General features: G+C 39.9%; 1 protein-coding gene across 15 annotated transcripts in view; it reads left to right on the top strand.

The window, feature by feature from the left end:
* Positions 1-27,588, top strand: part of MAGI1 (membrane associated guanylate kinase, WW and PDZ domain containing 1) — a 610,393-nt gene that overhangs the window by 181,375 nt on the left and 401,430 nt on the right. The gene's annotated exons all lie outside the window — the stretch shown is intronic.

Raw genomic sequence — 27,588 nt, 5'->3', positions numbered from 1 at the left:
ATCACAGCAATCTTATACAATTCTAACATGCTAAGAGCGCATAGCTTGGGAACTAGAAATTTAGTGTGTGGTGGAGGGAATGTAGGTGAGAAGGGCTTGAAGTAAAGATGCACCTGATACGTCTATGGTTGGCCCCCTTGACTCAGGCATCCTGGGTCAAAGGCATCTTAAGGTTTAGACCCTAATCTTGGAGGTGGAAGATTATAGGGTTTAAGACAAAGGGCTTTGGAGCGAGGGTGATTTGACTTGATAGTTAACTAACTTTGCTGTGTGTGACTTCGGTATTATCTCATTCTGCTGAGTACGATCCAGATGATAGTCTCCCGAAGGGATTTTTGAGCATTGAGAGACTTTTTAAAAAAAAAAATATGTTGGCATTGTGCCTGGCCTGTAGTGAAGTGATCAATAAGTGGAAATAATTGCTTTCTTCTTCCATCTCATCCCCACTTGTTGTCTTACCTCCCAATTCAACATTAACTTTCTAATGTTCTGCAAATCTCTTAGGCTCTCGGTCATGGATACTACCGTTTTGCCCTTGTATCAGGGAAAAGAGTGGACTATAGAAAGGAAAATAAAGAGAACTACCCAATGATTAGTGGTGAAGATTTAAGTTTATTACCAACCCTGGGTTTCTTGGGACTGGCTAAAGGAAATCTTTAATTTATATATATATATATATATATATATATATATATTTGTGATCAATACCCCCTGGGGCTGTGCAGTGTGGTGGCCCTGGAGATGGTGTACAGTTGTAGAGCATATCTCAGATTCCTAGAACTACGGGACAACCATTGAAGCTGTGAAAATATAACTGTAAGATAAATGAAATATTTCTATCTAACATAACTGATAAGAAAATCCCAGATCTCAATTTCTCAAAAAATTGTGCAAGCTAAAAATATAAATAGCAACAAAATAAGTAATGATAGTATTGGATTATAGCCCAAAGAATAAAATGGTTATCCATGAGTCCACAATGATAATGAGTGATGGAATATATAAATAAATGGGGAAGAAAAGATAAATCTTCCTTACAGAAGAATTCCAAATACTCTATGTTGATACTTTCACTTTTAGGCGGGGAAGATTAATTTGCCCCCTCTGAAGTGTGGTGTGGACTCAGTGACTTGCTTCCAAAGAATACAATGTAGGGAATGAAAAATAGTGACTTTACCATGGAGAAAACTGGTAGACACAACTTTACTATGTGATCATGGTCAACATCACCAGTGATAAGCCATGTTAACATCATGTACCCGTAATGTGGTGTGATGAGAAGCACACCTCGCCTGTTGGTATTCTGGCCGCAAATTTATAACCCTAGTCTAATCATGAGAAATACATCAAAGTGAAATTGAAGGTCGTTCTGCAAAATACCCCATTTGGTATTCTTCAAAATCGCCAAAGTCATGAAAAAACAAGTCTGAGAAACTTGAATAAAAATAAGGAAATCCTTATTTTAAAAGCCTTTTGATTATCTGATTACCCTGGATTATGGAAAGTGAATCCCCATGGGAGATGCAGAATCTCCTTGAGAAGTAGGAATCTAGTTATGGAGTAGGGTGCAGGGGATGGCGGTACAAATTCATTTTGGGTTCGAGCAAGTCAGGTAATGTGAAGAGAAGCTGGAGAATGTTGCTAAGGACGGACAGTGCTGACAGAATGGATTAATTTCCTCTTATTCATTTTTAAAGACTTTCTTTTTCCTCTCACTAATGTTATCATTCATATTATGTTTGATAAAAATGTTTAAAAGGCATTGGGGAAAAAACTTACATTTGAAATGTGAAGTGGGTCATATTTCCATCTTCAAAACCTACTGCAAAGGGTTTCTGGAGGATCTGAGATTGTTAGAGCATCCGAATGGCAGCACTGTTGATGTCTCAATGCAACGCCTTTGCTGGAAGTAGAGAGAGAGTTAAAAAATATATATATATACACGCTAATAAATGTGATATTGGCCTGGTCTTCTTAGTTGGGTGCAAAATGTACCGAGTGTTGAATGCTGTGGACCAGTGTATGCAGTGATAGGAAAGGTCACTAAGAAAGATTTTCTTCTCAGTTATATACTAATTTTTTTCAAAGTTTCATCAGACTGAGTAGCCATCCTTAATTAGTCCAGAAGCAGATGAAGGCTCGTTTAGGTCAAAAGAACTTTTGAAAATTTACACAGAACTCTTATATCAAATTCATTTCAGTACATTTAAAAAATAATACTCCCCTCTACTTCTTACCCCAGTCATCTTCAGATATAAATGGTTCATAATGCTAGCACTGAAATGCATACACTTGGGCCAGTATAATAACACTAAGTTCTTTTCATTTAACTTTCATTGAGGTCCCCTACCCATTTTGAAAGCATAGCCATTCATCCCAAAAACTTCGGAAAATTCAGAAAAGTAAGATGAATAAACTGGAACTTACTCATACTCCTACCAGCCATTGGTAATGTGGTTTTACCATTTTGGTATATATTTTTCCAGATTGTTTCTGTGTGTATGTGTGTGTGTGTAGATATACATATGTATCTTACTAAAATGGGATCACATATAAAAATACATATGTGTTTATATAGTTTTAAAATTAAGTATAATACATAATTGTAACTTAAAAATACTGTGGACATCTTTCCTCCTTGATCAGTATATAGTTCTGTATTACTTTTCAAGGTGTTTTAGAAGCCCAGTGTATAATTGCGCCGTAATTTATTAAACCAGGCCCTTTTTTTTTTTTGTCGGAGTGCATCAGCTTTTATTTTTACAGCAATCTTTGTACCCAAACCACCATAGCATCTTTTTGTTTTTAACATCTTTATTGGAGTATAATTGCCTTACAATGGTGTGTTAGTTTCTGCTTTATAACAAGGTGAATCAGCTATACATATACATATATACCCATTTCTCCTCCCTCTTGCATCTCCCTCCCACCCTCCCTATCCCACCCCTCTAGGTGGACACAAAGCACCGAGCTGATCTCCCTGTGCCATGCGGCTGCTTCCCACTAGCTATCTATTTTACATTTGGTAGTGTATATATGTCCATGCCACTCTCTCACTTCGTCCCAGCTTACCCTTGCCCCTCCCCATGTCCTCAAGTCCATTCTCTATGTCTGTATCTTTATTCCTGTCCTTACCCTAGGCTCTTCAGAACCTTTTTTTTTTTTTTAAATATTCCATATATATGTGTTAGCATACGGTATTTGTTTTTCTCTTTCTGACCTACTTCACTCTGTATGACAGACTCTAGGTCCATCCACCTCACTGCAAATAACTCAATTTCATTTCTTTTTATGGCTGAGTAATATTCCATTGTATATATGTGCCACATCTTCTTTATCCATTCATCTGTTGATGGACACTTAGGTTGCTTCCATGTCCTGGCTATTGTAAATAGTGCTGCAATGAACATTGTGGTACATGACTCTTTTTGAATTATGGTTTTCTCAGAGTATATGCCCCGTAGTGGGATTGCTGGGTCGTATGGTAGTTCTATTTTTAGTTTTTTAAGGAACCTCCATACTGTTCTCCATAGTGGCTGTATCAATTTACATTCCCACCAACAGTGCAAGAGGGTTCCCTTTTCTCCACACCCTCTCCAGCATTTATTGTTTGTAGATTTTTTGATGATGGCCATTCTGACCGGTGTGAGGTGATATCTCATTGTAGTTTTGATTTGCTTTTCTCTAATGATTAGTGATGTTGAGCATCCTTTCATGTTAAACCAGGCCCTTTTTGATGGATATTTAGCTCCAGGATATTGTGCTGGTAAGTGTTTAACAACTGGTTCTGTGGGGAAAAAAGAACCCTGATTTGTAGAACTTGTTGATTTCCATGGTGTAAACAAAGCCACCATAGCTGATTTCAAGCTACCAATATGATGTCACTGAATATGCAGTTGAAAAGAGATACTGCAAGCCAGCTTCAGCACCCCAGTGCTAAGGTTCAAGTTTGATCAGCAATTGATGTTAAGGATAGTTCTTTAAGAGGAGTATTGTTTACATGCTAGACAGATTCTAAACATGATAAGAGACCCTCTAAGCAAGGGGGAAAAAAGAATGTGCCATTGGCCATAATGTTTAATTGATAAGCTAGAAAGCACTTTTCATTGCTTCCATAGATTTCCCAAAACTAACCTCAGGCTTTGCTTTTCAAAGGAAACTCTATTAAAATATCTTAAAACAAGATGCTGTTTACAAATGGTTAATGCATTGTCTTTGTCTGTGTGCTTTTTGAAGATGTTACTCTCTCTTCTTCCTTACTTCAGGGATATCTTCCCTTAGGCTGCTTGTGTGTGGATGTTTGGTGGTTTGGGTTAGGGGGTATAGATCATGCTTCTCTCAGGGAGCATCTGTAAATATTTAATATCCAGGTAATCTTAAAATATTTTTGAATATTCCCACGAATTCATTGGTGTGTGGGAGCAGAAGAGGTTAAGATGGAAAGTAACACTTTTCTACAAGCAGTTATTTCCTGTAACTTACTGAGATATTAAATTATTGATAGGCAAGAGAAAAACCATGGCTTCTAGCAATATTGCCTTCCTGACTAAAAACCCAAGCCCTAAATGCTGCATTAGATTCGAAAGGTATTTAGGTGGCCACTTTCAGGAGGAAGTGGAGGGCTATTGTGTCTTGTTTCTCTGTTGGTGAATCCATTAATGACGGAAAGAGATTGAGTCTGCTGAGAGCAGTGGATGGATTTATTTTTGAAGATAATGAACCTTATGCAAAATCCTTTCAACAACCCATTTGGCTAGTACATGCTGCTTTCTAAGGGCCTCCATCACCATTTGTATGTTTTTTAACAGCTCAAAGTTGGGGAATTAACCTTTGGCCTTTAAGACCTGCTGGACCTGCTGTTTGCTTCCATCCGTGCCGTGGGGTATGTTCATTTGCCTCGTGCAGCAAGCAAGACAAAATGCTTTGGAACTTTGGCCAACTCTTGGCCACCAAAGAGTTGGAAAGAAGTCCAGATGTGATGTGCAAAGAAGTCCTACTATTTGCACATCTGCAGCTCCAGTAGTTGTTAGATCTCTCATCTGAGATCCCCTAAGGGCTTGGAAAGAGCAGGATGGAGATTCTCAAAATCATGCCCAATTCCAAGTTAGCAGGGGTGGTGGGTAGATGTGGGTAACTTTGCCCAACAGCCTTTAATCCTCTTTTAATTAAAACAAATTAATCTTTAAAATTTTCCTAGGAAAATACCTGGTAGGATAATGAGTAGCTTTATTGATTGTTTTGACTGGGTACTGTGATACGCATTTTGTGTTTAATTCCAACAACTCTGGGAAGTAGATTTTTTAAAATGTTCTCCATTTTACCAGTGAGAACATGGAGATGAAGAGAGTTTAAATAATTCATCTAGTGTCCCACCATCTGGTAAGGGACAAAACCAAGATTCCTACGGGGTCTTAAATTCTAGAGTCCCTTGTGCACTGCTGCCTCCCATGGTGACACTGGGGAAGGGGTGTGCCAGGCCTGTGTCCCTCCTTAAAAATCTAAGTGCCATGAAAGGGCTATCATCCTCAAGGCCTAAATCAGTTCTGGAACATAGTACAGGAGCAGTCATTATCCATTGTTGTAAAAAAATTAGATTGTTTTGGCCTCCTTAAAAATCTAAGTGCCATGAAAGGGCTATCATCCTGAGGGTCTAAATCAATTCTGGCACATAGTACAGGAGCAGTCAATATCCATTGTTCCAAAAAAATTAGATTGTTTTGGGTTGGATTTTTCTCACTTTTATTGCATTCCCATAGTCATGGAGATGATGTACTAAGCTGTGAGTACTGAAAGAGAAGCCACCTGGAAGCATAACAGTAGTGGCAGAGAGGAGGAGATGCTGTTGACAACAGCGGTGTATGCGGTGTATATATCAGTAGAAGCAGGCTGGGGAAGGTTTTATTTAGATTTATATGGGGCTCCCCATGCTGCCACTAGCCTTGGATTAATGGAATGAGTAATGTGAACCCAATGGATAATATGAACTAGTGGGAATACCCTCTCCATTGTTCTCTTTCTCTTGTTTTTTTAATTGAAATGTAGCTGACATACAATATTATGTTAGTTTCAGGTGTACTACATAGTGATTTGACATTTCACACATTATGAAAAGATCACAGTGATGTCTAGTAACCATCTGTCCCCATACAAATTTATTGCAATATTGTTGACCATATTCCATATGCTGTATATTACATCCATGTGGATTATTTATTTTATAACCAGAGGTTTGTACCGCTTAATCTCCTTCACCTGTTTTGCCCTCCCACTCTCTACCTTTCCCACTTCTGGCAACCACTCATTTGTTCTCTGTTATCTGTGAGTCTGTTTTCGTTTTGTTTTGTTTTTTAGAATACACACATAACTGAGATCAAATAGTATTTGTCTTTCTCTTACTTTCACTAAGCATAATACCTTCTAGATTCACCCATGTTGTTGCAAATGACAATATTTCTTTTTTTAAAAAAATGGCTGAGTGGTATTCCAGTGTGTGTGTGTGTGGGAGTGTGTGTGTTGGTGTACCACATCTCCTCTATCCATTCATCTATTGATGGACACTTAGGTTGCTTCCATACCTTGGCTATTGTAAATAATGCTGCTATGAACATTAGTGTGCACATATCTTTTCAAATTACTATTTTACCGTCTCTTTCATTTAACAGATATCTATTATGCCTCTTCTTTTTTTGATTACCACAGTAAGTTTATTGAACATCCAACATCTCATATATATACAATGTTAAAGAAACAGAAAAAAAAAGTTTTTTTCCCTTATTATGAGAACTCTTACGGTTTACCCTGTTAACAACTTTCATAGATAACATACAGCAGGGTTCATTATATTTATCATGCTGTGCATTACATCCCTAGGACTTCTTTATGTTACAACTGGGAGTTTGTACCTTTTGACTACCTTTATTCAATACCCCCTCTCAGCACCCCTGCCTCTGGTATCTACAAATCTGATCTCTTTTTCTGTGAGTTTGTTTATTTGTTTTTGAAGTATAATTGACCTACAACACTATGTTAGTTTCTGGTACACAACATAGTGATTTGATATTTCTGTATATTTCAAAATGGTCACCATAATAATATGCCTCTTCTTTTTCATGAATTGTGCCAGGCACTAGGAATAGAGAACAAGATATCTAAGCCTCCTGATTTTGTAGAATCTACGTTCCTTCTTGTTTCCAGAAAATGAAATGGAACAGAGTAGGCAGAATAATATAATGAACCCAGAGTGCCGCCACCCACTCACAAGAGCTCTCCTCAATCTTGTCCTCCTTCCTATTTCATTTTGAAGCAATTTGTAGATGTTATTTCACTTCATATGTATTTCAATATGTGCTTCTAAGACAGAAGAAATTTTTTTAAAAGTAATTAAATTTTTAAAATATATAAATTTATTTATTTATTTATTTTTGGCTGCGTTGGGTCTTTGTTACTGCGCATGGGCTTTAGTTGTGGCGAGCGGGGGCTACTCTGTTGCAGTGTGCGTGTTTCTCATTGCGGTGGTTTCTCTTGTTGTGGAGCACGGGCTGTAGGGCGCGCCGGCACAGTAGTTGCGGCACACAGGCTCAGTAGTTGTGGCTCGCGGGCTCTAGAGCGCAGGCTCAGTAGTTGTGGCCCTCGGGCTTAGTTGCCCCACGGCATGTGGGATCTTCCCGGACCAGGGCTCGAACCCGTGTCCCCTGCACTGTGCCACCAGGGAAGCCCCAAATTAATTTTTTTTTTAAATAAATTTATTTATTTTTGGCTGTGGTGGGTCTTCGTTTCTGTGCGAGGGCTTTCTCCAGTTGCGGCAAGCGGGGGCCACTCTTCATCGCGGTGCGCGGGCCTCTCACTGTCGCGGCCTCTCCCGTCGCGGAGCACAGGCTCCAGACGGGCAGGCTCAGTAGTTGTGGCTCACGGGCTTAGTTGCTCTGCGGCATGTGGGATCTTCCCAGACGAGGGCTCGAACCCGTGTCCCCTGCATTGGCAGGCAGATTCTCAACCACTGCGCCACCAAGGAAGCCCCCCCCAAATATTTTTAAAGTGAATAAAAAACATTAACTGTAGGAACTTAGTCGTTAAGTATCCAAATGACTAATTGTCACACATCATAAAATCTTTTTTTTCCGTTTGAGTAAGGACCTAACTACAGACCACGTGTTGCGAGTGGTTGATTGGTCTTTTATGCTTCCTTTTATTCAAGTTCTTCTCCATTTCTTACCCTACCCACCCCATTTTCCTCTCCCTGCAATTTATTTTTGAGAAACTGGGTTGTTTGTCCTGTAGTTTCCCACCATGTAGATTATCTGATCCCCTCCCTGTGGTGTCAGTTTACATGTTTCTCTGTTCTCCTTTAAGTTGGGAGGTGCCTATAGACCCTTGATGTCTTCCTTCTGTGTGTTAACGGAAAATGGAGTGATTTGATCACGTTGAAGATGGTCACCTTGATACGCAGAAAAGAGATTCTGTAAAAGAATATTTGTCTCAGGGTTTATTAGCTTATCTAAACCATCATTCTGCCGGAGCATGCCTTGTTAGAGTTTTGTTTGTTTGTTTCCTGTTTATTTGTTTTTTGAGTTTCCTCACCATCGTGGACCATCTATCTTTTTGCCCCTATGTTGGGTCTTAGCTGCTAGTCTTAAATTTTGCCTCAGTTTGACTATATTAAGTCACAGGAGCATCAAGAAAGCCCTTTGCCCAAATAAATTAGTGACTGATTGTATTATGACTATGTTCCTTCTTTTGGTTTTGGCATTTACTGTAGGTTGTGAATGATTTCCATTCGTTGTGATGTCTACTTGAGCTCTGTGTTGGTGGATAAAAATCAGACCTCTTGTTATATAACATCTTTGACCTCTGAAAGGGTTGGACTGAGAAAATCCTTGGTGGTTCACTTGGTAAGAAGGAAGATTTGCAAATGACATCTTTAGGACGTATTTAGATGTAATAGTTGTGTTACAATGTATTGAATTTCTCATTCAAGAAACACTTGTTGACTTCCAATAAGTGTGCCACGTGTGGGGTAAACAGTGAGGGGTGGGACCAACATGGCTCTTGCCTCCATGGAGTTACAGTCTAGGGGTAGAAGGCACCAGTCACATAAATGTATACACTGTGGCCAAAGTACAGGTGTCTTTAGTCCCTGAAACAGTGCTGAGGAATGACCCCATCCTGGTGAGTCCACAGAAGGTCTCAGGATCCCTCAGGGGCCCAGGTCCAGACCTCGAGGATCAGTGGTCTAGATCAATATGTTTGTCTCCTTGAGTTCTGAGAGTCTGTGATTCCAAGATTCTAATGCAAAAGTTTAGACTCCTTAAGTTCAGTGTGTCGATTAGGAGTTTGTAAGCGGTACCCACTTCCTGTCTTCTAGCAGTGGACTCTTGGATTTACATTGAACTACTACTATCCCTTCCTCTGCTGATTTGGTCCCCAGCTCCTGGAGTGGGTATGTGGCACAAGATTGGGCAGAGAATCATGCCTCCTTGGCTATAGTGATTGATTCAGAGATGGGCCTGTGACCCAAGCAGGAACAGTTAGAGCTAATACTCTGAGTTCTGTGCAGTGGGATAAAGGGTACTGTCACCTTTCCTTCAGACTTGAACCTGCAATGGCATTGACCTGGAGCAGGTGGATCTATGTTATTACCACATGGATCCTGAGAATGAAGCCCACAGAGATGAAAAAGAGACAATCTTGATGATGCAAACTGTACCTCCTGACTCAAGTTGTGCCATGTTATTACACGATATGTTTGTCTTGTTATTTGTATAAGACAAGGTAGTAGGTAGGGTGATTTGAGTTAGCTTGACTTAAATTTCCTATTTATTGGAACTTGAAGAATCCTAACTAGTCTAGATGCATTTGGGGGTCCATGCATGGGCTTCAGAAATTGCATTTAAGATTTCGTGATTCCAGGGAGGCATGGCTCTATAGGCTCAAGTGGGGGTAGCCCAAAAGGTTAAGGACCCCTGATGAAGATGTGTCTAAATTAGAGTGGAAGGTGTACGCCTTGAGTTAAACAAAAGAGATCGCTACTCTTTCACTACCCGTTCTACCCATTGGCCCCTTGAAATGGAGGATGATGTCACTGATGTAACTGGAGATTGGCTGTAAGTAGCAAGAAAATCATGGAGAAATCTCAAATGTTAATGAGCAGGCTTCTAAAACTGTTCCCATTAGTGGCAAGAGCACCAGAGACTCATCTCCGAGGAGCTCCCAGAAAATGGTAATTTTATGCAGTGCAAGCTGAAAGGCAGAAAAAAAATTGCTATGATAAATAACACTATTCAAGTGTGGTGATTTTCTTTCCTCACTTTGAAATGCTTGTGCAGCAGTAAAGACTTGTTTTCTCTTTGGGTGCTGATTTTTGGATATTCTGGTAAGTCTACTTAAAGGTCAGTTAACTAATTTATAAATTGCTGGGATGATGCCTAGAGTGGTCCAGTGGTGATGCTTCTTGAGTTATATCCCTGTGTGAGTGCAGTGTATTTGCTTCATGTACAGATACATAATTCTGTTCAACAATTTCTGGATGGATGCCTTTATTCCTCAACTTTGCTTTTCTTTTAATGCTGCGGTGCACTCTGTCATATTGGGTGGAATCAACATTGTTAAAAAAGGAGTTACCTGAGTTCAGGGGAAGATCTATCTCTAATTCTGACCTGCCACTGTGCAGTTGTATCCATCGATCACTAGGATGACCGACATGAGGGTGGTGGGAAGGAGGTGGTGGAGTGCAAAAATTTAGGGGAAGCTAATTTAGTAATTACAAAACAGCTCAAATCCCATATTCTGTGGATGGGGAGCACATGCATTGTTAGTAAAGAATGATAGAAATATATATATTTTTGGAGTGAATAGGTCAATGGATATGTTTTCCAGCATGAATTAATTTGAATCAGTGTTACCAATCTTGCATTGGACCCCGTTAAGCTGCATTCTGGGAGGCAGTCTGCAGGACTCTTCTGCATTCTGGCGTCTTCCATACTCCAATCTCCTCTCTCCAAGGCTGCCAGAACAATTGTCCAGTAAAACTCCTCCATGTGTGGCTCCTCCATGCTGTCAGGATAGAAGCTGAGACTCCTTAACAAGAGGTATGAGTCCTTTGGCGGTTACCTCTGCTCATTCTCCGGCCTCATCCTAAACCTCGAGCTTAGCGAACCTTGCCTTCTCCTTCATTCAGTGCCATGCCCACTGCCAAGTTGTTGGACAGTGTTATTTCTTGGGCCAGCGATGCTCTTAACTTCCCCTATCCTCTGCCCCTCTGCTGCTTCTGTCGGCCAGCTTAGAGTCACTCTTTGAATCCCATCTTCTGGAAAGCTTTTTCTTACTCCCACATATGGGCTGGATCCATCCTTCTCTATGATCTGACAGTATCCTGTTTGTACTCCCATTAGAGCACTTATCGGACCTTATTCAGCCATAAATCTATATATTGTTCCATCAGACCACGAAACTTACCATGTTCATTATCAGATTGCCAGCATCTGGTATGGCGCTTGGCATATGGAGCCTCAATAAATACTTGTAGAATTAAATATTGGAGATAGATGTACAAACTAAAAATAGTGCAGTGAGTGCTTTGGTAGAAAAATGTTTAACTCACAGAGGATCAATTAACCAACTTTTTTTTAGGCCAGGGCAGTGTTTGAATAATATGGAATGTTGTGCTAAAAAAAACCCAAAAAAACAACAAAAAAAAGACTGGGGGTTTAAAAAAAATCTTAAAAAAAAAATAAAGTCAGAGAGACCGATAATTTCACTCAGTTGTTCTTTGCCACAGTTAAAGTGTTATGTCTTTGGCTCTGGAAAGGAACAATTAGTAGATATCATGATCTCCTGCACTGAAATGGCTGTTTTAGGCCATTATCATAGTCCAAATTTCTTTTAGGATTTGCTTTTCATTTTTATTGGACCATTGTGTCTTGTTCTGTTACATTTGCCATGTCATTATCTTGAAAACAAAGGCAAACTCTTCCTTTCCATTGCTGTCATAAAAGGAGTATTTTTATCAATGCCAAAGCAGTAGTTGTTACTTAGATGATATAGAGTTGGATAGGAATGGTCCAAAAGAGTTGTATCCTCAAAGCAACTAATGACCTTGAGTACATTTGGGACATTTTCAATGTTATTGAGCCCTCTTCCTCTCTCTTTTATAGCAACTGCTCAGTTGTTAACCTGTTTTCATTTTGGAAAATGGGAGGAAGTTCAAGTATATTATCCAGTTAATGAGAAGTATATCAACAAGTTTTTGGTTTTTATCTCCAGACAACTGAACTTACCAGACAAAGCTCCTGTTTTCTTTTAGATTAGTATTATGTCCAGGTTTTGGATGACTGAAGTGTAAAGGTAAACTCAGAGCCATAGATGATGTTTCCTTTTTGAAAGTGCAATTCAGAATATAGTAAATCATCTTAAATTATGGAGTCATTCACATATACAATTAGTTAAGTATAATTTACTGCAAAGCATTAAGTTAAATTCTAAATTAAATCCAGATACAAAATGTGTCAACATTTGATATAAAAAATTCAAATAATCTGAGGCTTTTAAAAAAGCATCTCCCTTTATGGCAAAATTTAGGGAAATATACACAATTCTGGAATGATTACTGACATGTAGTCTTGTAGCCCTAATTAAGGAATGTTCAATAGCTTGGCACACAGGCATGTTACATACCAGAGAATTTTAAAAATTCTTATTGAAATAAAAGTGAGGCTTTTTTTGTAGGCTCTCTATATATTTTTAGACTGTAACTTGTGTCCAAGCCCTTATATTCCTCAAGTATGATTAGCTACACTATTCAAGATATTGGATAAATGTATTTATATTTGCTCTATCATAAAATGACTAATTAATCCATTGGAAAAAAATATATATATATGCACTTCAGTAGTTGCCAAAGATGTGAAGATGCACAATTTCTCACGTCCGTAATTGTCTTCATTTCTTTGCATTATCATTATGATATGGTATATATGACGGCCATGGCTAGCACTTGGTACCTGCTTTACACAGAGCAAGTGAAGAATGATCCTGAAGAGTTGTGTCCTCAAAGCATATTTGGCTGAACATATTGGACATACGTTCAATGGCATTGATCATTTTTTTTTTTCCTGTAAGTTACTCAGAGCATCTGAATCGTTAACAAAGCTCCATTTTGGAAAATTGGTCAGATAATGGGTATGAACAGTCAGACCTTATCTACTTTGCCTCTTTGCTTCCGGTCTATATCCCTCTTCAGCCATTGCAAACCAATGAAGCTGAGGCACGCTGAGGGACCTCTGGAGCTGTGCTATCCAATATAGTAGCCTCTGTCCTCTACTTACATGAAAAATAATTGAAATTAAATTTAAAATTCACTTCCTCAGTCACACTAGCCATTGTAGCTAGTGGCTACCATAGTGGACAAATTATAGAACATTTCTAACACAGAAGGAAGTTTTATTGGACGGTGCTGCTCTAGAGTTTTCTAAAACCTCATTTGGTCACTTAGCTGCTTCTGTTAACATTTAGTTTCTACCCCACATCCTTTCAGATGGTGGTTTCTAACCTTGATTCTCTGTAAAAATCACCTGGGGAGGTGTATAAAAATTCTGATGCACAAGCCAATTGGAATCAGAATGGGGATAGGGGACTGGGGCCCGGGCACCAGCATTTAAAAAATTTCCCTGCACAATTCTAGTCAGCTGCTGACATTTAGCACCACCGTTCTGGACAATAACATTTTGTTTTTTAATGGAGCAAACCAGTGTCCTTTGTACTTGCTACCTCTGTCTTTCGTTGACCAGCCTCCTTTGGAATTTTGTTGGAGAGACATGTAGAATATTATGTTAGAGTTCAACATTGGGAATCAAGTGAACCTGGGTTCTTCTGCTTCCTTACTTGCCGAGTGATGTTTGGCCAGTTACTTAACCAAGCTAAGCTTTTGTTACTTCCTGAGTGAAATGTAGATAATAATAGAACGTGCCTTGAAGCACGTGAGGATTAATTAAGATAAGGTATATAAAACACTTGTGACAGTCCCTGGCACATAAGCCCTTAATAAATATTAATATATTTCATAATAGAATATATTTTAGAGCATAAAATATATTTTATAATTTTAAAGTAGAATATAAAATTCTTGCTAAGATAATACTACAGGATTTCTCTTCATGGATTTTGCCCTCCCTGTTGGGGAAATTTTAAATGTTTCCTTACTATGTCTCATGGCAACTCAAGGTAAGAATGTAGGCACCCCTGTCCAATGAGTAGGGAGATAATTTGGAACTGGAAGGTTTCTGTAGAGTCTGCTGTACCTACCCGAAGTTGCTTGCTCAGCTTTCTTGGTTCACAACGTAAAATTGCAGGATTGAATTTGAATGCTGTTAGCAGCTGTTCTCTCTTGAGACTTGACTGGGCATGGTATCGCCTCCATGCTTAGAGCAATCAACAACCGCTTGTTGGCCCCAGTTTGGATTAGGCTGGACCATGTTATTCCCAGACAACAGGCCAAGACTTGTCAGACTTTGAGGAAAGAAACGACCTTCTAGTTCTGTGAGTCCTCGAGACTTCCATGTGGTTGGACATAGACGAGGTGGTGGAGGGGCAGATATCAACTCTGCTGTTCTCTGTTGGCTCCTGGAACACCTTAGGCAAGGGGCTCTCATGGCAGCAACTGGCTGGGAACGGTACCACGTAGCACTTAGCAGTATATCAGTGGATCTGTGGATTGAGGTTCCCAAGTGGATGATCTTGCAGCTTTCCCAAGTCAAAACTAAAATGCAGTTAAATTTTATGATCTTCATCCATCCTTTTCCTCTCTGTAGACATTAGTATTTTCTTTCAAAAAGTATGTTTTCATAAGCCGCCTGTTAAAATGCCAAGACTCTTAGCAACCGGTTATATAAATGAACCATTTTATGTCTGTGTTTTAAAATGATCAAATCAAATTACTATAGAAGTGAAACCTGAATTATTGCCATTTCTCCAAGACATAAAAACACGACAGCCATACTCTTCTCCATAAAAGGCTTCCGTAATGTTCTGTGATGCTCTGAGTGTTCTCTTAGCCGTCCTTTGGCTGTGGGGAAGGGTGACCTGTCGGGGTGGTTAGTGAGTATCTATGCAGTTGTTTAAGAAAAAGCAGTGCTGGCTTCCTTAGCTGCAAACCCCCTTGTCGCCACCAACACCTGTACAGTTCAACGACTGGAGTCCTTTGGGTGAGATAAGTCATTTTTGACTATAGAAAAGACTTGGTTTTGAACCATCTATAATGTGAAACATGCCATTTTTTAAAGTTTTGTTATATGTATGATCCTTTGTGGGGAGGGGCTTTAAAAAATATTACTTCCATATTTAATTTGGTCATTTATGAATATATTCTCCATTATTCCAGTTATACATGAAGTTATTATATTTTCAAAGAATAGTCAATGGAATAGAAACATATGGATTAAACAGGCATTTTGATTGAAGACAGTTTGCATTCTATTAAAATTTCACAGAAATAAAATGTCTTTCATACCAGAAAAAAAAAAAAGACTTGGTTTCATGGATGCCTTCTAGGATGTCTGAGCTGATGATGATTTTTTAAAAATATTTATTTATGTTATTTATTTATTTTTGGCTGCATTGGGTCTTTGTTGCTTAGTGCGGGCTTTCTCTAGTTATGGCGAGCGGGGGCTACTCTTCGTTGCGGTGTGCAGGCTTCTCATTGTGGCGGCTTCTCTTGTTGCGGAGCACGAGCTCTAGGTGCGCGGGCTTCAGTAGTTGTGGCACATGGGCTCAGTAGTTGTGGCTTGCAGGCTCTAGAGCGCAGGCTCAGTAGTTGTGGTGCACGGGCTTAGTTGCTCCACGGCATGTGGGATCTTCCCGGACCAGGGCTCCAACCTGTGTCCCTGCATTGGCAGGCAGATTCTTAACCACTGCGCCACCAGGGAAGCCCTGATTATGATTTAAATTGCTACCTCAGTGGAAAGTGAAGGATAAACACTGGCTAAAGTGAACTTCTAAGCTTTAGGCTGATGTGTAGTAAAAGAGCTTCCATTATGGAGTCTTGTGTACCAGACATTGAGGCAAAAACTTTTCCATCATCTCAATTAAGTTTCATCACCATCTTAAAAGTGAGATTTTATCATAATTGCCTTATGCAAATGAGGTTAAAGAGTATATTATGAGTATATTAGGGATAAGAATCCTGGTATATGGCAGGAAAACCTGTGTCTTTAGCGGGTACTAAAGATCAACCCTTCACTGAAAGCTACTAGATATTTGGGGAGCAAACCACCCATTTAAGTCTGTATATACCTTTACATAACATGATTTATAACAGTTGCATAATAGTCTTATTAAAGTCCAATAATTTTTGTTTCTTAAGCAGTAGAACCATTTCATTATGAATAATTTTAGGAGGTTGCCTAATAGGTAATGCATGTTAAGTCTGGGATGAATGAGAAAGAGACCCAGCCACTGAAATTCCCTGGTCACTGCTGCGGGGGACCTTTAACTCAAGGAGCTGCATCAGCAGCTCCTTGAGCTTTTCAGAACAAAGTTTGAAGAACACTGGTCTTAAATATAAGTGCTATATTTCAAGGAACCACTCCACTATTATGAGACCTTTAGGTTGGTCCCATTGCTCCCTCTTATAAGACCGTTGTGTGGTCTTCATTGTTCTGAACACCTGGGTACCCTCAGCACTCGTCATCTTTCTGATTATTGCCATAGGATAAATTTCTAGAAGTTGGAATTGCTGGGTCAAAGTGGATGCATATTTTAAAGACATGCTTATTTCCAAGACTCCCTCCAGAAAGACTGAAACACATTAGCCTCCCACCAGTCAATTCTGAGTCTGTTCTTTTTCTCCATGTGCACTGTCACTTTGTGGATATATTTTTTTCTGGTTAACTGCCTATTTGGTAGGTCCCAAATTAGAATAGAATCTTGTTGTTTCCTTTTGATATATTTGATTGTTAGTGCAGGTGGTCGTGAAATCTTCTCACCTGCCTACTTTCCTTTGTTCCCCCAAATTGCCTTCTATCAGCTTTTGCTTGAGAATAGTCATGCTTCTCTGTAGGATTTCCTGGAGCAGGTTGACAGTGACCAATAGAAGGACCCTTGGCTGTTTCAGGTTTGACCTAGCTGGTGCTAGATCCTCACTCGAGCTGGGAGGAGTGGGGGTGTGAGCCTTGGTGAGACCTAGAGAGGAAAGCTTGCGAAGCAAATGCTCTGTTGACCCCTCACTTCTTCTGGATTCCTTCAGAGGAGTCAAGATGCTTTTATTTCCTCAAATGCCATTGTGACTGTGTATTTTTTGTATTGTTTCCCTTTAATAAATAAATATACATCTACATTTTTTCTTTTAAAAAAATGTGAACCAATTTTTACTAGTCACTTTGTGTCATTCATTTTAGGTCATCTAGAATTCCTTTAAAACATAGCATGCCAAGTGTCATCGCTGACTTTTATAATTATCCTGTAATTTTATTCAATCCTTGCTCAGAGAAGATGTTTTTATGCATTTAGTGGCACAGCAGTGTATGCCCCCACCTCGCTGGCCCTACTGGGGAGCACTGTGTCAGGAACAGGTAAATGGTAAGAATAATAGCAACAATAACAGCAATTAACATTTCTATAGAACACCCACTTTGTGGCAACTTTTATATTGCGCCAAGGTGAGTCAGAAATGCCATAGGCGGCTCCAAGTTTGTGGGGCATTATTTTTCTCCCCCTACACTTAAAAAAATATTTGTCATTTTTCTAGGAAAATATGTTTCCTGAAAACTCTTTAGATGGCTTGGCTTTGAGTTACAGAGATACACAAATCAGTTTCATGCTGAATTAATGCGGAGATCGTGAGATTACCCCCCCCTCAGATTTTTTGTGGGAGTTTGCACAAAAAGAAAAAGTTTCATGTTTATATACCTGTGTATGCATGTACTCACGCATATGTGTGTAAATATACAAAAGGTTTTCATCTTCTTAGGATACGAGCACATACATACTAGGTTCCAATCAATGAATTAGTTAGCAATGAAAGTAGCTTAAGTAAAAGAAGAAAAAGAAGGAGTCTATTATACAGGGGTGTCTCATGCTGTTCACAGTCAGGAGTGAGCTGGTATTTGGGAATGGGCTGTAATCTGGACCTGGAAAACCATTGGCACTTTCTCTCTCCCTCTTGCCTCTGCTTTTTAGTTTTTGCTGCATTCTGTATTTTTCTGCATAGCAGCTTTTGTGTGGAAGAAAACATGAATAACCCCTAGTTGCTTCTACAGTTCCAGCCACCCACGGAGACTGGTTGGCTGGCTGGCTCTCATTCACAGTTCCACATTCCCTGGAAAGTTAGATTCTGCTTTGCCAAGGCCGGGTCATGTGACTGCTCTTGGCCAATGAGTGGAGCTTGGATTCCCTGTCCAAACATGGCAGCCTGGGGCTCCCCTTGGAGATCTGGCAGGAAGCTTCTCAAGAAGAGGGTTGGCTTCTGGGCTTGGCAGGCAATCCAAAAGATGTCCAGTATAATAAGAAAAAGGCTACTCAGGATTTAGACACTAATCTCTTAGACTCTATCCCGGACATGTTAGCAAATGTAGTCTTCATTGTTTGTTCATGTCAGTAGGGGCTGAATTGTGAGACTAAGAGAAAAGTTATCATAACAATAAGATGCTTTATAAATATCGAGGGACCAAGGTGCAAAGAATATTTTGTGAAACTTCATGGAGATAAATAATGAAGTATGTATGGCAACTTTTTGCTTTCTTGTATACATACTTTGGTATTGTAGAATGTTTTCTACGGTTAGCTTGCAGAAGCTAAAAATCTGTGATGCATTGAGAAGAAAATCATCCATATGTGTTATGGACTGAATGTTTGCATCCCCTCCAAATTCATATGTTGAAGCCCTACTCCCTAACACGATGGTATTTGGAGGTGGAGCCTCTGGGAAGTAATTAGGTTTAGATGAGATCATGAGCTTGGGACCTCCTTGATGGGATTAATGTCCTTATAAGAAGAGAAATAGACCAGAGCTCTCCCTTTCTTCACCATGTGAGGACAGAGCGAGAAGGTGGCCCATCTGGAAGCTGGGAAAAGAGCTCTCCAGGATCCAGAGCAGTTGGCACCTGAATCTTCCACTACCCAGTCTCCGTAACCGTGAGAACGAAATTTCTGATGTTTAAGCCACCCAGTATTTTGTTAGGACATTTGTACCTAACTGAGGCAGTTTGTAGCTATTCATTAAATTATTCATCAATCCTTTGTTTAAAACCAATGGATTAATTATCCCAATAAATATGTGTGAAGTGCCTACTCTGTGCTAGGAACTTACACAGTAATGAGGACACTGCCTGGAGCCCTCCTGAAATACATAGTCTTGTGTGGGAGAAAGGGGAGAGAGACTGAACATGTGTACAGATCACAAAACAAGTGCAATTTCATGGTGTGTAGTTGTTATGAAGGATGTAAATAGGTTGCTGAAATTGAGAGTCTGTGGACCTAGGGATGGACTAGGGCTGTTTTCCTTACCACTGTTTTCAGGTCATGAAAAAGATGCTTGGGATTGAGACCGCAAGAATGGGAAGAATTCGGCAAAGACCTTTCCAGATAGAGGGAAGGGCAGTTTCGTTGCTGGGTCATAATGAGCAAGGCAGATTGGGGTGTGCATGAGCCTGGGTCATGAGGACCTGGTAGATGGTGAGTTTTTATTTCTTAACAAGTCTGCATGGTTCGTAATCCTTTTTTTGGAATATAAGACAGATACAGCAACAAGCAAATACATCTGGGGATGAGAGGTACAGGGGACTGTGGGGTCACAGTCAGCATCCAGATTTCTTTGGAGGGAGAAAGCAAAGTAGGGAAGACTTCTGACCATCCCAGGTTGGCTGAGGTGTGCCAATGTAAGGTCTGGATGTTAGCTATTTTTGTTTCATCTAAAGCATCACACGTCACATTCAGAGGTGTGAGTTGAGAAAGTCACTAAACAGGGGATCCCACTGAAACTAGAAGACAGATCTCAAGGTTGACCTTAAAAAAAATCTGTATGCCAAAAGAAAATACCTTTAGCAATTATTTAGTTAAATTACTAAGAAGGCAAATATGTCCTTCCAATGGTAACATTATTTGTGAGTTATTCTGCAGTTTGATTAACTGCATCATTGTGTGTTATTGTACATGTGGATGTATGTGTGTATGTTGTGTAAGTAGAAGAGGAACAGGAGTTGAGCTTGTATTGCCCGTATTTTGTGGAAATGGAGAAACCTACTCCTTGCCATATGCTGAGACTGGGCTGTGCCTCCTTGGCTGATTGAGGAATGCAAGATATACAACAGAGGGCTGCCATCATCTTTCCCTGTCAGTGACCTCTTAATGTCACTGACAGATATGGAATTTTTGCTGGATCCTTGGAAATGAGAGAAGGAAAATACCCATCAATTCATTCGATTCTCTCCGGGGAGCCAAGTTGGAGTTCATTCTCCATTTGTTGTGGTGGTTACTAGTTTCTTGTCTGGAGCAGTTTCTGACTTGTGTTCCTAATCAACACTCATGGGATTACTCATGTTTCATTTAACTGTCTTGAAATAACCTTTTGGAAGTATTCGTTTTCTGTGTAGAGGCATTACTGGCAACACGAATCAGCCTTTTAGGTGGATGGGGTAGAGATTGGATAAAGAGCGAGGGCTCCTGGAGGCTAGAGTTCGGAGGCAGTCTGTCTCTGTGGCATGGTTTGAAGCCCATTAGGAAGAAAGGTCTGCTTGGTCTCCCCAAAAGTGCCACAGTATCTGAAATTCCACCATTAGCATGCATGCCTTTGAGTCAAAATAACTTTACTTAATGGGACATTACAGGCAAAGATGAAGATTCAACACCTTTTGGTGAATGAATTCTTGTACTGGCTCATGTTCCTGCCATAGATGAAGTTATAAGATACTTGGGAAAAGAGGAGATCCTGAAATGAAGGAAGATGACAGATGATGGAGAGAAGTGTGTGTGTGTGTATGTTCGGGAGGGGGACTCAGATAAACACAGAGAAGTGAGAGGGGAGTTGGGGGAGGGGCATTCAAAATGGGGGTGTGTAGTAGGGCAGTAGAGAGGAAAGCAGCATAGGTGAGTTTGGAAGACTGACTGTGAGTTCTTCTAGAAGGAGGAACTGTGCAGTATTCACCATTGTATGTGCATGAAACAAGATCAGAATGTGCAGGGTACGTTTTTGCCTGCATCACATCCATTCTCCTTACCTTGGTAACTGGGTACCACCTCGCTCTGGGCATCCCACCCTCTTCTCCTTAGCTAGCCTCTTCCCGGGTTTCCGGGCTCCAGGGCTGGGTATGTGACTAGGTCGGCAGGTGAGAGTATTCCATCTTCAGCTTGAGTTGGGTTTTCCATCATAACGGAAAGGTGTTTTTTTCCAGATTGTTCAGGATTTCTGCAGGATGGTGGGACTGAGCAGAACAAAGTGAACCGCCCAGTGCAAAGTGTTCCTCAAAGACCCCTAATTTAAATTGTCCTTTCCCACCCCAGTGATGTCTCTTCTCTGCCACCTTTGTTGCCTCGGGTTGCCTGGCTTGTATAGTAAGCTCTACTGTTTCCATATTGTAAGGGAGCTTAAGATGGATGACATCTGAGAAGTGAATTTCTGTGATCCTGGTAAAGGTTTATATAAAATTCTCTCACCTACTTATTTAACTTCCCTTTGGAAATAGTGACAATTGTTACTATGTCCTAAAGGCCTTACACTTAAATGTGTCTTCTACATGGGGGCTGCTGAAACATCCAGAAACAAGCGTAGGGTCCCAGTGTGGTCAGTTATCCCAGCTGTCAGAGCATCTCATTACTGTCTGTGATGGGGGGAGTGCACTGAAACCTCAGGCAGTGTTTTCACACTGGTGTGCGTATGTGTGTGTGTAGACTAGTCTCTCGGTGTAGATGCATTTTAATAACAACCCCTGGGCCCTTCTGGACCATAATGATGGCCTCAGTTCTCCTGTGGAATTCCCAGTATCCAAATATTTCTCTCAGATTAAATATCTGTATTTTAGATTATTCCCTCCTTGGGTGTTGCTCTCATTTTCCCACCATAAATCTCCCTTTCTGTCTTTCCTTCCCCCTTTGGATTATCCATGAGACCCATCGTTCATGGACCTCATACATCCCAGCTGACCTTCAGCTGTGAAGTTAATAATCTCGTAAGGGGAGAATTCATTTAGGAAAAAACCAAAATATCTGGTTCTGCTTAAAATTAGATCTAAAAAGCCAAGACCTATATGGGTCCTGAGAAAGTCCAGAGGGACAGGAGACCAGAACAGTCCCCAATTTGTGAGGCGGTTGGAGCATGAGTGAGTTCTCTTGGTCTTCTCAAGGTCTCACCACAAAGTGAGACCCAAGGGTATTTCACCCACGTCAATTACCGTTGATGGTATGTTGGCTGTTTACATTATTATTGTTCTTCAACTCATAATATCATTGTATCCCTAGCAATTGAAGCTCAGTTGTCAGACCAATCTCATTTTACGGCTTGGCTCCATCCAGAAAGCCAATTATGTGACCTTGAATGATTTGTTCAAATTTCTTTGGATGCAGTTTTTTTTTTACCTGTAACACGGGAATGCTGGTGTCTATCTTGAGGGGTTGCTCTGAGGATGATCGATATTGTAGGTAAAGCATATGTTATTAATGGAAGCCACACGAGAGTTTCCTGTCCAGTGGTGGCCTGTTTCACCTGTCTCTAGACGTCGTCTGTTGTATCCTTTGGGTACCACGTTCTACATTCACTCTGTTTGCAATAGCCTGTGTGGTGTTGCATTCAAAGAACACTCATAATTCCCCCTGTGGAGACAGGAATATATAGCATGGTAGTTAAACTTACTACAATAAAAGTTGAACCCCTTGTCACCCTCTTACTAATTGTATGACCTTGAATAGGGCACTTAACTTAACTTTAGTTCCTTTATCTATAAAATGTGGACAATTATAGTACCTATCTCATAGGGTTGTTTTACAGAATAAAGCATATATAAAGTCCTCAGTACAATATCTGATGTAAATACTGAATAAGTGGAAATTGTTTTGATTTATTTAATATTGTTATTGTTACTATCGTCATCATCATCATGTGTCATTTTTATAAATTAGTGGTTCTCATCCAAGGAATGTTTCATCCCCCAGGGGACATTGGGAATGTCTGGAGATGTTTTTTGGCTGTCATGGCTTGGGGGTGTACTACTGGCATCTAGTGGGCAGAGACCTGGGATGCAGTTAAGTATCCTGCAGTGCACAGGACAGCCTCCTTTAAAAAAGAATTATCTGGTTCCAAGTGTCGATAGTGTTGAAGTTAAGAAACCGTGATATAAATAAATTGTCCACAGCAGTCAATGATGTCATCTGGAAATCTTTCCTCTGTTTTGATGTTCTGGAATTACCGTGTCCCTTTTACTAAGCCATCTGAAAAATGCTTTGTTTTGCAGAGTGATGAATTCTTTGGAAATTTCTGCCTTTCTTGTGTTCTGTTCCAAGCAGAGTCTGTGCCAGGCTGTGTTCAGGAGCTAATGGTGTGATACTTCTCTGGGTTTCTACATTGCTGAGACAAATGTTTGTTTTTCAAACTTCTTGAAGGTTACACATGGGACTTGAATGTCCTTGGAGTTGTCCCAGGGAGAGACAGAGAGTGGATTTTAGAGATTCCTTAAACAGTTGTACTGGATTCTTGTTAATTTATCATTATTATCTTAAAGGTTTAAATAGTTTTTATGGACCTTCATTAAAAATTTTTTGAGGCCCTCATGTTATCATTCCTGTGTAAGAGAAGGTATGAGGTATTTTGTCCTTAGCAAAATTCATTTAACAAGTTATTTTGCCTTCTGACATTCTCAAGTGATGGATGGAACAAGGTTTCACAAAGGGAACAGTTTTAAGATGAGAATTTTGAGGGAGCACATTCTGTCACATCTGAATATTTCCTTAGTATATCTTTTATTTATAGTCAACAAGCATGTAGATAAAAATTATTTAAGCATTGACCATTGAGAATAAATGTATTACAAATAGAAACCTTTAATGCATTTTCATTTGCAGAATACCCTTCACAATAAATATCACCTATGTAATTTAGGTTGAATTTTCATCTCCTGACAGAATACTGTTAGATTCCTCATACTATTTTTAGTCTGTATCACTGCTAGATTAGAGATGTTTACTCTAATAAGAAAAATCAACTAATTTATCTATTGTCTTATTCAAAACCTGTTTCACTTTCCAAGTAGCAGAAAACAAAGAAATAAAAAGTGGGAGGAAGATGTTATTAAAAAGAAAAGGAGGCCATACTGAGGGAGTCTGTTGGGATTGCTTGTCTTCATCTGCTCGATGGTTTCATGGATGTAACCATCAGTAGAAGACATCCAGATGTAGGCTCAATTTGTGTTCCTCACTGTGGGTAAGCTAGATGTCAACAAAAGACAGACACACCGGAGTGATCCTTTGAGGGGGAGTCTTGGAGAGTGTGTTGGAGTCATCAAGGAAGGAAAAATGGTCAACACTCAGTCGTTGAGGCATGAGATTAAGGTTTCCTCAGTCATTCATTCTTTTAGCAAGCCATTCGATAATTACATAATTGAGTGTTGGTTATATGCCAGCCGTTGTGTACTTGATGGGGTTTACGGGGATGAACAAAAGAAAGATGGTTCTTGCTTGAGTGTTGCTACTAATTCTCATTAGTTTGTAAACAATTAGTTGTTTACTAATTCTCATTCATATGAACAACTGGGTAGAGCCACTGTTTTTTAATTCAAGCATGCAGTGTAGGGTTGGGTTATCTCATATTCTGGGGGCCGCGGGTGGGGTGGGGTGGAGGTTAAAGTGATTGCAAAGGACTTTTACTTTTTAAAAATATTTATTTATTTATAGCTGCATTGGGTCTTTGTTGCTGAGCGCGGGCTTTCTCTAGTTGAGGCGAGCGGGGGCTACTCTTCGTTGCGGTGCGTGGGCTTCTCATTGCGGTGGCTTCTCTTGTTGAGGTGCACGGGCTCTAGGTGCGCGGGCTTCAGTAGTTGTGGCTCGCGAGCTCTAGAGTGCAGGCTCAGTAGTTGTGGCGCACGGGCTTAGTTGCTCCACGGCATGTGGGATCTTCCTGGACCAGGGCTCGAACCCGTGTCCCCTGCATTGGCAGGCGGACTCCCAAACACTGCACCACCAGGGAAGCCTGCAAAGGACTTTTAAATTTTCTAGACATCTCTTACATAATTCTTTTACCCGCTCCCTTTAGGTTTAGTTTCATGACTAATTCATGAATGCATCCATATGGTCAAAAATTAAAACTCCAAATATAAAGGGAAATTTGCCTCCATTTCTTTCTCTTCCCTCCCTCCCACAACCGAATAGAATTCAGAATTCCCCTATCAGAAGTAGCCACCTTGTTCAGACTTCTTCTGAGAGAGAGGGGTCAGGGAGGGAGGCAAGGAGAGAAAGTTTTCAGGGGCCAGGTTTGTGTCTCAGGTTCTCTGAACAGTGTCTGGCACATAGTAGGAGCTTAGATAAGTTTTAATGGGATGACTGTTTTTAAATGAATGCAGATACTTTGGGGATTAATAAAATAGAAACTCTTTTGGTGAATTTCTTAATGGTTTTTGTTTATATGTATTTTCTTAACCAACAAATACTAAAAATATAAGTACTGTCAGTCCACTAAACTTTAAAACCTATCTGTGTATTTGGGAAATTTCAGAGCCACTGGGTTGGAGTGTTGGACAAGCAATGGACAGGGAAGTTCCTGGAGAGTGAGGCAGGCTGCCAGGGAGATGGTTTCCCAGATTTGTAGAGATCTTCCTCAGAACCTGGATAATGTGGAGCTTTTTCTGGCCAAGTTTGCCTAAGACGCTACTTCAGCGAAGTGATCCAAGTGCAAAGGTTTTTCTCCAAATTTTGTGGTCCTCTTGATGGCATCTGAAATCTAAGCAAACTGTCATTTTTCTAGAATGTTATGAGTTGCATCTGATCTCAAGACCTTGCTACTTTTACTGGTTCAAAGCTTCAGATTTTTCTTTTCTTTTTTTTTTTAAACCAGCCCCTTGAATGTATAGTATTAGATCTGGAAGCACTCAAGCCATTGGTATTGACTGCATCAGTATTTTTGTATAACTGGAAGCTAAACACCTGCTGTTTTTTGAAATCTGTATTTTTTTTCCCCCTGTCTGTGGTTGTTTCTTGCTATTTCAAAAATGAATATTCCACTGGAAATTTTAACTCAGTGGTATTAGCCCCAAAGAATGTTACCCAGAGTTGTTCTTTCTCATTTTCATAAACATCTAAAATAGAAACCAGTGTTGCTTGGCGGTTTGGAAATAAATATAAGGTGACTGAGAAGGAGCGCTAAGTAAGAACTTGCAGAGAAATTTGCCTGAACTCACCTGATTCATACCACCTTCTTGCCTCCAAGAAAAATCAAAAAAATATGTAACAAATAGATTCATTCTAAGACAAAGGAAGTAAATATGCCAAAGAGTTTCTGGTAGAATATAAGAACATTGAAATACTTGGAAACCATAGGAGTGGACACATTTTTATTTTTTCAGTTTTTATTATTTTTCTTTCCCAGACATGACAGTTTTGCCAGTTTCTTGTATGGCAATTTTTTCTCCCTAATTTAAATATATCTCCCATGGTGGGAGTACCTATTGCAATGAATGCATTTCACATATTTGAAGCAGTTCCTGGTTTGCCCTCTGAGCTCCTGTTTGCTGGACTGTTTGCTGGGTGATCAGAAGACTGTGATAGTGTTGAATGGGTCTAGCTGACACCTCAAGTCTGGCCTTCTCTGAAGATCCCTCCATCTTCTCCTGGGGATAAGAGAGAAATTCAGAATTACTGAATGGTGCTCTTCAGTTTCAAATAAAATACTCTGAAGTAATGAAGGGTTGATTGTGTTTAACTTTTAACACTTTACCTGCCACCCCCCCCAATTTTACCTACGTATACACTGAACTTTTATGGCACCTTTAAATGTGAGGACCAAAAATTGATGAAGAAGAAGAAGATGGTGATGATGATGGTGGTGATGATGATGGTGGTGATGGTGACGATGATGGTGGTGACGATGACGGTGGTGATGGTGATGGTAGTGGTGATGGTGATGATTAGCACTTACTAAGGGCTTGCTATCTGCCAGATATTTTTCTAAATGCTTTACATACATTGAGTCATCTCTCTTACTTAGAACCCAATATGGGGGCAGCATTATTAGTATCTCCATTTATAGATGAGGAAACAGAAGTATTGGGAGATGAAGTAACATACTTAAAGATGGCTCAACTAGTATGTGGTTGACCTGGAATTATGTAGCCTGAATCTTCAGGGTGTCAAAAAAATCTGGAAAAACAGTGTAAAATTATTTTTGAGCAATATGTTAATTGTTTGTTCAAATAATATGCTCACTTTTTTTTTCTTTAACTGCTAGACATCTTTTCAACTGAAGAACACTGAAATGTAAAGCATTGGGTGTACTTATTAATCTGGAGAAGAATGTACAGTATGCTACAGCATTTCCAAAGATTTTTGAAACACTGATCAAAAGAATATACTTTAAAAATATTTAAACGTGGGTTTTAGTATGCATTTAAAACTATAGTTGACTGATTT

The sequence above is a fragment of the Balaenoptera musculus genome, chromosome 11, assembly GCF_009873245.2.
Source record: "Balaenoptera musculus isolate JJ_BM4_2016_0621 chromosome 11, mBalMus1.pri.v3, whole genome shotgun sequence".
Classification (NCBI taxonomy): domain Eukaryota; kingdom Metazoa; phylum Chordata; class Mammalia; order Artiodactyla; family Balaenopteridae; genus Balaenoptera; species Balaenoptera musculus.
This window is presented reverse-complemented; position numbering and strand designations above follow the sequence as displayed.